Genomic DNA, 12,621 nt, shown 5'->3' with positions numbered 1-12,621 from the left:
CTCGTCTCAATATTTTTTCTATCAAATAAACATTTCTTTCAGATTCATTCAAAAGTGTTTTTTTAATTTCTTCTTGATAAAACCTACCCTGTATTATCTCACCACTAAGATCTTCTAATGAGTAAGTGATAGGTCTTGTGGGATGTATGCTCACAATTCGGAAATATTCAGGTGACCAATTCATTAGATATTTTTTATCAAATATCTGTTTCTTTTTAGAAATTCTCACAATATCACCTAGCTTATATTTTGGTTTCAACACTTTTAATTTGAATTGTCTATTAAATACAGAGTTTAGTGATTCTAAAACACGTTTACGATGTTTTTTAGTTACATCTTTGGGTCGCATTCCAATGCTACTGTGTACTGTATTGTTATAATCATCTACAATATTTTGTAAGTTATTAACTAAGTTTTTACTCCCACGTTCAGTTAAAGATCGATATATTTTTGATTTTATTGTACGATTAAATCTCTCAGCGATACTAGCTTTTTTATCAGTAAAAACAGAATAATGCTTGATATTATACTTATCTAACAAATCTTCCACATGCTTATTAAAATACTCCTTCCCTCCATCTGTCTGGAAAAAACGCATATGTTTATTCTTACAAATAATGGGTTTGAGTGCATTATAAACTCTTTGTGCAGTCTTATTCTTTGAAGGTATATAATAAGCATACTTAGTAAAACAATTAATAACAACTAAAATATAACGATATCCTTTATTGAATTTAGATAAGCTACCCATCTCAATCAGATCTGATTGATATAAATCGTTCTCATTCTTCAACTCATATCTACATGTGGGGTAATTTACACGTGCAGCAGAGTGAAGCTCTGCTGCTAATTTTGCTCTAATATTACTCATTCTTCTTCTTTGTGTGAAGACAGACTTGAAACAGAATTCGATGTGTTGGTCACTACCTCGTTACACACACACTGATCTGTGCCATCAGTTTGCTATTTTGTAGTGACCGAATGGTAATGTATCGATTCCGTTCTCTGCAATTAAGCGCTTGTCATCGAACGGGCTTAAACAAACCTTTGCGCATTCAATTTGATGCATGTTATGATTGAAGGATCTCAACATATTACATTTTTCTATATGTTGGCATCGTTCAATCAAACATTTCTTATACAAGTCAAAACTAAGTTTTCTATTTTTCACATGTGTCTTCACACCTTTTGCTACACACTTATTCACAGTTTCCTCCTTCTCATTATTTACAAGATATGAATACAATTTCGAGCATAATCCCAGAAAAGATTTTAAAGGAAATGAAGCTGCCTCATCCTTAAATTTCCCTACAACTTTATTCCTCTCATTAGAGAAGCATTCGTGCTCAGCTGGGTAATTTGAAGTGTCAAACAATTCTAGATTTTCTCTTATCAGTTGGTAGACGTCGGGTGTCTCCAACGATAAGAGGAAGCTATCTGTATCAGTCATACAAAGCTGGATGTGTTGCCATGGTATGATTTTTTGCAATTTACAATAGAAAAAATCATACATGTGTAGTTTACCCAAATCCAGGATGCAGAAACCTGAATAGATTGGCTTATTCATTTTTAGTTCCAACTTTCGCGAGAAAACCGCAATCTTATCCGAACTTATTATCTGCCAGCGTTTACATAGGGGATTTGAAATGTACTTATCTAGACGCTTGGCATCTGTGATAATTTGAACATTACATTGATGCCGATTTCCCTGTATCGATTTTCCGAAGCATAAGTTACTCATCTGTTTAAAAAAAGAGACTTCAAATTTATTTTTCACAGCTTGCCTATTACAGGTATTGAACTCAATGTAGTTCTTCAACCAAGGCGATTGGGAAAAGCTAATGATGCGATACACCTTTGTTAATTGCAATCCGAGTTGAAGGTACAGTTTCAAATTCATGTAATGAACAATGTACCTCTCTCGATCAAAAAGTGTGTTCACGAGTTTTTTAGTCAGAGTTTGACCGTTCCCATTGGTTTGGTACTCAGAGAATAATTTGCTAGGAGGAATTTGATGAAGTGGAGTGAGAGGGAAATTGGCATGCATATCATGTAACTCCTGTGGGTACTTGAGATCACATTCAATTACATAACCAGTTTCTGATTCACTCTCCAAATTTGTAAAGTCAAGAGCATGGATTTCTTCCTCTGAGAGGAACTTGAAATTTCCATAAGGTAAGAATTGATTCATAGAGTGCGCATACAAAGAATTACAATCTATATAAAGCAAATAGTTACTTGGTTTTGTGGGATCGTATGTGTCAGGGATGTGTTTGTTATTGGCTTCGCAATAACGCTTGCCAATAAACGAAACACCACCGCGCATTCCTGATTCAAACAATAGATGTATATCGGGATCGCTTATCAATTGAAGTTCAACCCGGGTGAACTTTAACATACAATTCCAAGTGTAATGAGCAAGCGAAAGAAAATGAGTCACATCGAGGCCATATGACCTAAAAAGCGTTGACCTCATTTCTTCGAAAACCTCAACTAATAGCATGACGTCTAGGCACAGATAGAAATCATGATACTCGCCGAGAGATTTCAACTTGAATGTTGAGAATACTCTTTGTGCATGCTCATATTCTTTGGTGGAGAGGGGTGTATCGTTAAGATCATCATAAAAACATTCTATCGGAGGGAGAGAAGTCTCAGTGAATTTTTCAGGGCAAGATATGTACGAATAGGGATATACTCCTTTTTTCAACAAGAGTTGCCTATGTTCGAGATCAGGGTCATTAAATACTGAAAACAGACGTTTGAACTTCGATTCCATATCTGTACTATCTACCAAGTTGCGCACTAATACTTCTAAAGATTCATTCATAAATTTATATGAATCTAAAAGCTTGATTTTTCCCACTGTCAATGTCAAAAATCTTTCTGATGTATTGGCGATACAGGAAATTTCTTTTTTTACATTTTCCGAGAGCTTTTAGAATAAAATGACTGTCAAATCCGCTAAAATTATGGAAGTAACAGCTAATCGTATCGTCAGTTCGGGTATTTAAATAACACGACACATGAGCAGCACACAAAAACTTTCCATTTTCATGTGCATGATGGCGTACCTTTGTGTCTGTTTCGGTAAAAACTTCATCGCAAAGGCCACACTTATCAGCGTTTTGAAATTCGCATTGCTGACGTTCACTTAAATGCTCCATCGGAATTTCACATTTTATATCCGCACTCAATAAATCACCCAGTTCGATTATTTCCTTAAGAAATTTCTCCATGATCTTTTCATTGATATTACTTGATCTATAGAGTACTGGGCTGTACGCGATATCTCCATTCACATCAATTACAACGAAACAATACCCGCACGGAAGCCTATCTATTTATCTAAATCTATCTGCCAAATTTATCACAATCTCAGAAATCAATCTCGAAATTAGCTCAATGCTACTTCTAAACGTTGTGAAGAGGCAAATGAACTGAAGACGAACGAATACCAGCACCAGAATAGTTGACTTTTTCAAAAAGAGAAAATGGTGGTTGGATCTGTAGAGAATAGAAAGTTTAGGGGTGTGTGTGTGTGAGAGAGAGAGTGATTCAGTGTGGCATAATAGAGAGACAGAGACAACGTTCTAAACTGTTGGACTTCCCGTTTCTCGAATTTCACTACCTACCTACCACAGTCACTATAGACTTCCCCTTTGAAAAGCATATGTTTCGAATTCACCACGTAGAAAAAAACATCTATTTAGTAATAATTTTAATGAAATAAATAATTTCCTCAATGTTGGTTTCCATTACGAACTGTTTGCTATCATTTCATTTAATGTTTTGTTTTAATTCACTGAAGCTATTGTACGAGAAATAAGGTCCTCGTAATCAAAATTTGTATGTATTCTTTTTCTCTTTGATTGAAAAATTAGAAATACCAAATGCTTGAAAATAAAATATCTTCTTCTTCATCATATACTTGAGCAGAAACCTATTCTGAATAACTGCCTTATGGATTGTTGTTTCATGAGAGGTTCTACCAGAAAAAGGAAAAATTTAATATTTTACTTGACGGGGTAAATTAGTTTCGACAATTTATTGCCAAGTTTTCGGAGAATTAAAGAACATTTTCACAAAACTATATCTACACCTTAGTAGATAATGAGCATTATGTGCCAAATTATAAAATCTGGTGTGGCACACTCATACAACTTTCCTTGCCGTTATGAAAATTGATCACCTGACGCCACGGTAGTATTCCCGCGCCTCTCAAGTCTACTATTTAAAGATTAGAGCCAGCTGGTGACAGGGTAATAACGCTGGAGACACACGAGGTCTGCTATCTCTTCATAGTGAATCATTTAATAGAATCAACAGTTGCCAATAGTTTGCAATTGGATAATCACATTTTCTCGATTTTCGAGTTTATTTTCAATTTTAGGTGAAAATGTTACTAAACATTAATTGTAGAGATTCTCATGCTCAATCTATTCCATTCGAAATTTTTTGTTTAAATTGTATCTTAAGCTTGATAATTAAGAATCTAAAATCAAACTTTGCATAGATGGGGCGGAACTCCTGAAATTTTTACAGATATGGGACTTGTGGCAGTTGATAGAGCTTATCAATGACTATTTCAGGTATAACTTTAATCAATATTGCTGGAGCCGTTTTCAAGAAAATCGCGAAAAACCTTGTTTTTGACAACATTTTAGCCGCCATCTTGAATCGCATTTGATCGAAATTGTTTGTGTTGGATCCTTACATTGTAAGGACCTTACGTTCCAAATTTCAAGTCATTCCGTTAATTGGGAGATGAGATATCGTTTACACAGACGCACATACACTCATACACACACACACACACACACACACACACACACACACACACACACACACACACACACCACACACACCACACACACACACACACACACACACACACACACACACAACACACACACACACACACACACACACACACACATACAGACCAATACCCAAAAACCACTGTTTTGGACTCAGGGGACCTTGAAACGTACCATATAGAAATTTAGAAATTGGGGTATCTTATTTTTTTCGGAAAGCAATACTTTCCTTACCTATGGTAATAGGGCAAGGAAAGCAATACTTTCCTTACCTATGGTAATAGGGCAAGGAAAGTAAAAAATTTCTACTGCAAATTTCATCTCGATAACTATTAGGTACTGAGAAAACGCAAAAATCACTGATATGGGTGTTTAATATCTGAAACATGGTAGATCCGTTCATATAAATAGGATTGTATTGCTGCTTGCAGGTTGTTAAAGGAAATTCAAAAGATTTGGTAAATTGTTTGTGTAATTTAAAACATTCTTTAGAGATAAAATTTCAATTGTGTCTCAATTTAACATTGGTTCAATGGACAAAGTGCTACATGAGAAATCTGCCAAACTTATAGGCTATATTCGAACCCTAATACAGTCCCGCTCTCACTTACGAGAAATACAAAGATAGGCTATTGAAGAATTAATTTTAACTTCTTTTCAACAGTAACTGATTTCTAAACTTTTTCCAAGCTGCTCCTTCGCTTGAATTTTATAGAGCTGGTTTTAATACTATAATGAAATATAAACATGGATCTAGTCCATATAGTTTATCCCTTCTCATTTCCTCAAAATGCAGAATAGAGAAAATAATAATTATCAATATTTGTGTCAAAACTTATGAATGCTTTGAATGCTGTGGATGCGTTTGCACACAAACCAAAAGAAAACGAAAAGAAATTGCGATTAAAATTTGGATCCTCTGTGTTGGGTTAATTAGATTCTATGAAGAAACCACTTTATCAAACGCAGGAATATTAACTTGTATAAAATAGGAGAGTTAATGGATGAAATGTGCCGCTTAAAATATACTAAATAGCCCATATTAGTGCCTTTGCCTGTACAGATTGTACTCATAATGAATAAAAATAATTACAGTTCCCTTCCAACTATTTTCATTTGAACATATGCTTCACCATCATTAGTGGCATTTTCAAGTAGTGTGATTGAACTTATGATGATGACACTTCTATTGTTTATTACTAGTAGTTCTGTGAACAGTAGACCTCACGCAGTATTCTCATCCACAAGACTAGTACCTGTATGGATCTATAGAGTCCACTTGAATCTTAGACCTCACTTCGCTCGGTCAATAATATTGGTTTCGACAAAAGATAGGCCGGATTTTAATAGTGCAAGCTGTATTGACAGATTTTATTTTCAGAATAAAAATTCAGAAGAGTTCAAATCTCCCAGGCTTGCTGAGTCTACGACAACCTACGTGATTGGAACACATTCGACATTCCCAACTGGCAATGTGGGAGAGGGGCGCAGAGTGTTAGAAGAATGTATTTCTTGTATGTTTTTCTCTCTTGTCAACAGCTATAGAAAAAGTCACTTCACTCACTTTGTCAAAGGACCTTTTCATCAATTTCATTGTCCCAGCAAATTCCTTACTTGGTCTTCTGTCCCCATTATAACTCAATATGAATCCATCTCACTCACTCTTTTCCACCCTTTCCAACTCTACTTCAACTGTCTTTCATTCTTTGTTCTGTGAATCTACACAAAGAGTCCTCTGACTCATTGAACTATAAACAATATACAGTACATTCTATAGTTTATAGTTTCATGCCCCGACTTCCAGAACAATTTACATCCCATCAACTATAAAAATTGCAGCACACTCACAACCCTTTGTAATTACTTCCATGTTATGTTTTATTTTCCTTATACATCATTTATTTTTGGAATCAGATTTTCCAGTATTGATATATTCCCAATATCAACCTAATATAGCCCTATCTTTTATTTAACCTCAAAAAATCAATTTTCTTATCATCCTATTGAATGAAAAAACTAGAAATAATTTTCAGTTGAACCGTACTTTGAAGCATTCCAAATCAATATTATTCCAAATGATTTCAAAAAATTTTTTTTTTCAAATGATTTCAATGTAGGTACTCAGAAAATAGGCCACGAAATCACTTTTATTCTGACAGAAATTAGTATGGTAGGTAGCCCAATTCTAGAACTACAACTAGAATTCATAAAGTTCCTTTTTTGAATACTTGAATGTATATTGTACGTAAATATACATACCGTGAATAATATAATATGTCAATTCTGGAAAGTATAATCCATGTAAATCATTCACTTTCAGTAGACATTCAATTTATTGCCGAATAGGCCATAAAGTCGCTATGAAACAATGAAAATTCAGTAAAACATCGGTTTTAGCCTGATTACAATTGAAATTCATCAAGTTATCTCTTTTTAAAATAATCATATCTATAATTTACGTGAACTAACATAAATTATATATGTCAATTATGAGACATATATTATATGTAAATGATTTACTTCCAGTATAAATTCAATTTAGTGACGAATAGGCCATAAAATCGCTATGAAACAATGAAAAATCAGTAACACAGCAGTTTTTACCTTACTACAATTGAAATTCATCAAGTTCTCTTTTCAAAATGATCATATCTATAATGTACGTGAATTTACATAAATTATATGTCAATAATGAGACGTATATTATATGTAAATGATTTACTTTCAGTATACATTCAATTTATTGAAGAATAGGCCATGAAATCACTATATGAAACAATGAAAAATCAGTAACACAGCGTTTTTAGCCTTACTACAATTAAAATTAATCAATAATTTCTTTTTAAATAATCGTTTCTATAATTTACGTGAATTTACATAAATTATATGTCAATTATGAGACATATATTATATGTAAATGATTTACTTCCAGAATACATTCAATTTATTGAGAAATAGGAGCCATGAAATTACTTTTAATCAAACAAAAATTAATAGCCCAATTGTTTTAGCTCAGCTACAACTAGAATTCATTATGTTCTTTTTTTGAATACTTGAATGTATATTGTACGTAAATATACATAAATAATATGTATTTTCTGTTAAGTATATTTGATGTAAATCATTTACTTTCAGTATACATTCATTTTATCGACGAATATGCCATAAAATCGCTCCAATTCAGTCAAATATCAGTGACACAGCCATTTAAGCTCAACTTCAACAGAAATTCATTAAGTTTTCAATCTCAAAATTTTCATGTATAATATATGTAAACTATACATATTTCAAAATACTTGACAGAGTTTACCAAGATTGACCTAAAAAATACGTATTATATACGTGGTGTGCTGACTGGGTATGTTCACTGAAGCGTGAAACAAAAGTTAACCAAATGCTTCTATTTCTAAAAATTCTAGTGCCAGGTATAAAGTACTGCACTTTGGTGACAGGAAATATTCAACATGCGTTTTCCATATTGTACCCTTCCTGGAAAAAATAGATTTTTGGTTAGTATTGTTTGCCTCCCCTCTACGAGGATGCTTTACCTGTGTGTTTGCATTGCGAGTTCAATAGTTGACAAAACACATTCAGTCGATATGGAATTGGTCAAGGAAATTGTAACGCTCCGCAATACTACATTATACCATATTGATGAAGGATTTTTCTATTGGGTGACCTCCAGCGACCCAAACGCGTATCCATATAAAATGTAATGTATGCAAGTGTGCAAGTCGCGCCTCAATGCCACTTTGTATGGCAAATAGAACTTTCGATAGTTTTCATATCACTATCAATCATAATCATCTGCCCAACCCAACGTTTGTTGGTGTTACCATGTTGAGGGAGTGCATATTGCAACGTTGTTCCAGGGGAACAACAGAGCCATGACACATCTTTGATGGAAAGTGTGCGAAGTAAGTACCCACATCATCATTATCCTCAAGTTCAAGTACGTATATGGAGTAATATAAAATCTAACCGCATGTAATATACACTTATTATTAACATTGATAATAATCTTTATCAGAAGTTGAGTAATTTTTATTGTCCCAGTGAAATACGTTCCCTTAAAGTTTCTATTTCCTTCATATCTATTCTTCGATTAATATCACAAGGAATCATATTAATAAAAATCTAGTGCTTGATTTGATGTAATTCTTTTGATGTGATGTGAGCTTTTGAGAAATAATTTGTAATTGTTAAAATGAATCGAGTCTAATTAATCACAGTTCATAAAGTTTTAATTTGAATGAGTAGATATAGTTAACATAACAGCACAGAGTGACTGGGTGAAAATCAAATAGATAATGACGTGCTACCAATTTATCCTAATAGGTTGGATAGCATTCACCTATCACCTAAGGAAAGTCATCGGTTCCTAATAAGCTAATATCTTGATATATCATAAATGGATCTAATGCTTATGAATAAGAAATCCAGTTCAGAGCAAATTAAATTACAATTTATTAAAAAATGATTCAAGAATTTCAGTTCACACCAGAACAAATGATCATAAATGGATCGAACATAGATTGAACATGATTGAGGTTACTAATATGTTTGTTCTGTTCATCAAAACAGATTCCAACAGCTTTCACAAAAACTCAGAAATTATTACTTCAAAATAAAATTAAAATATATAACTTATAGATTAAGAATACTTATCTATCGTTTACAGGTTTCAAAACAGGCTTATGGCTTTCAACATTAAATGAGAAATTCAGCACAACATGAAAAGAAAAATTGAAATCTACATTTCATGTATGTTCAATAACATCAATAAACTTTACAGAAACATTTAGATCACAAAAACACATCTTAAATTTCAGTTATTTAGGAAAATTTCAACAGAAGCCAACACTCCTAGCATAAGCCAGCCATTAAAAAAATTGAGAGACAAGAACAAGAAGCCTTTCTGGTGAAGCCAAGACACGTCATCATTGATTGCCAATTAGCAAAGAACACAAGTCTACAAACACTATATCTATTGTTTTCAATAAAACTTTATCTTTAAAGTTATTTTAAATTCAATTAACCTTTATATTGTTTAGAATTATCTGTTTATTCAGAAATGTAACTTTGTTACAGTGATTCAGTGGAATGTTCAACACTAGTATATATGATAAATTCCCTATGAAAAGTTTAGTCTGTATATCGATTACACCGATATTTGCTATCAAGTTTTATTAATATTGTGAATATCGAATTGAAGATTCAATTTTAATCGAGAAAAAATGTGATATTACAATGATTAGATAAAAGAGCAAAAAGAAAATAAAATAAACAGAAGAGCGAGAAAGCATTGAATGCAAGAGGACCCAAGCCTGGCGACAATGCCAACAATATTTTATAATTAGATTATACAGTACCAGTTGATCATCCACCGAATTATTTCAAGAATCAAGAATGTCACAAACAAATTAATTGCATTGACAAAAGTCACTTCTCAAGGATACAATAACATAACATTGATACTTTGTATACAAGTGAACGTTATACAGGTTGTTCTGGAAAAAGGTGCCCTGAAACCAGGGGGTGATCCCTCACATCAAAAGAAGAAAAAAGTTCTAATTAACGTAGGTCCGAAATTCTTAGTTATCAAATTATAAAGAGTGAAATATTTCATCTGAATTTCAGTTCTCCTGCCCATACAGGTATTTGTTGGCTGTCAATTAAGACGTTAAATTCAGCGTACTTTATGTAAAATGAACTGAGAAATTGAATGAAACCATTTCCAGACCGTTAGCTAAAGTATTTTTTAAGATATTTGACAAAATACGCGAAACTTGATCTAGAAAAACAAGTTCCTTCAAAACGCATGAAAAATAGAGCGCTTACCAGATTTTGTCTATTTTTCATGCGTTTTGTATGTAATTAAGGATTATTTTTTCAAGGTTGCATTGTTCTATTATAGACTTATCCTACATCTTTCTCTTTGAAATTAGATGTTCTACAATTTCTGTGAGAAAATATTTTGTGTTGATTGTAGGCTACATGTAACATAGTATATCTGCTTCAAAACAGGAACTTGTTTTTCGGGTCCAAGTTTCACGTATTTTGTCACATATCTTAAAAATTACTATAGCTAACGGTCTGGAAACGCTTTTATTCAATTTCTCAGTTCATTTTACATAAAGTACGCTTAATTCATTATCTTAGTTAACAGCCAACAAATACCCATAGGGCAGGAGAACTGAAATTCAGACGAAATCTTTCACTCTCTATAACTTGGTAACTAAGAATTTTCAGACCTACCAGTATGTCAATAAGAACTTTTTTCCTCTTTTGTTGTGAGTAATCACCCCCTGGCTTATGGGCACCTTTTTTCAGAACACTCTGTATATTATAATACAGATTATATTATATTATATTTTTATTACAGATTAAAATACAAATAGGCTACTGTACTAAAATATTTGAAAAGAAATGAAAAAATTCTTTATTGGGCGGAGTTAGGACTTTTAAGTCCTCTCTACCACTCAACCTCAACATAACAAATGCAATTGAATAAAAAAATACAGTGTAACTTAATATATAAATAAAAATACATTAAATAATATAGTTACAAAATAGAAACATAGTTGGAACAAAACAGTCAATCTGCATTTAGACTAAAAAATCAATTATATAAGACATTCAAGAAACAATAGTAAAAAAAGGAATTATTAATACAATCATTCACACAGCCCACCAGACCAGTTCCAAGCGCCAACCACACACTACCCCCGCAGACCTGCCAACAAAATCTGCTTGACCTCCACCTCAAAGCAAGCATGCCCATCAATGGCCCGGACAGAAGCAGGAAGATTATTCCACAGCCTACAACCAGTGACAGTAAATGATCTCTCAAAAGTCGTCATTCTTTGAATGGGAAAAGCTGCAAGTTGCCATGCCTTGTTGCACGCTCATCGATCTCAGACAGGAATCTGAAGCTCTCAGACAGATATGATGGAGAATCTTCGAGAAGAAGAGGTGGAATTTCGAGAAGAAGAGGAAGAACCACCCAGCCCTGTATTTGATGAGAATCAGGACCCTTCCTACATCCCAGATGAGAGAGTGAGGGAAGTACCCCGATCCCCAGTTGGGACAAGGAGTCGAGCAAGGTCAGCAACCCAACCAGACAAGGTCGGGTAGAGAATTTCTGGATTGAGTAGGAAATACTTTGCTGCAGACTGCGTTTGGCCCTGGGACAGCTGATTGTAACAAGAAGTGTGTATATATACATGAAGAGAAATAGAGTAGAACCAAAACTTGATTTATTATTTATTGTATTTGTAATGTGTCGATTTTGATGATTTTAATTGAATTGAACAAAAGTATTCAAGTGTAGCTGACATGTGACCCATATTGTAATAGATCTATCTTGTATGTTGTATGGCCCGGACAGAAGCAGGAAGATTATTCCACAGCCTACAACCAGTGACAGTAAATGATCTCTCAAAAGTCGTTGTTCTATGAATGGGAAAAGCCAGCAGCAAGTTGCCATGCCTTGTTGCACGCTCACCGATCTCAGACAGGAATCTGAAGCTCTCAGACAGATATGATGGAGATTTGGTTTTGGTTATTGAGTGAAGCAGAGTCAATATGTGCAAAGTATGAAGATCATTCAATTTTAGGAGAGATAGCTGTACATAAAAAGGTGTTACATGATCAAATCGTCTAGCATTGAAAATAAATTGAATACAATAGTTCTGTGTACGCTGCAGTCGGTTAGAGAGCTCAACAGTCTTGTCGTTCATGACAGTGTCGCAGTAGCTGAAGTGAGGCAGCACAAGAGTCTTGACCAGCATGATCTTGA

The sequence above is a fragment of the Nilaparvata lugens genome, chromosome X (assembly GCF_014356525.2).
Source record: "Nilaparvata lugens isolate BPH chromosome X, ASM1435652v1, whole genome shotgun sequence".
Taxonomy (NCBI): domain Eukaryota; kingdom Metazoa; phylum Arthropoda; class Insecta; order Hemiptera; family Delphacidae; genus Nilaparvata; species Nilaparvata lugens.
The sequence above is the reverse complement of the archived record's forward strand: the minus strand, read 5'-3'. Positions refer to the sequence as shown.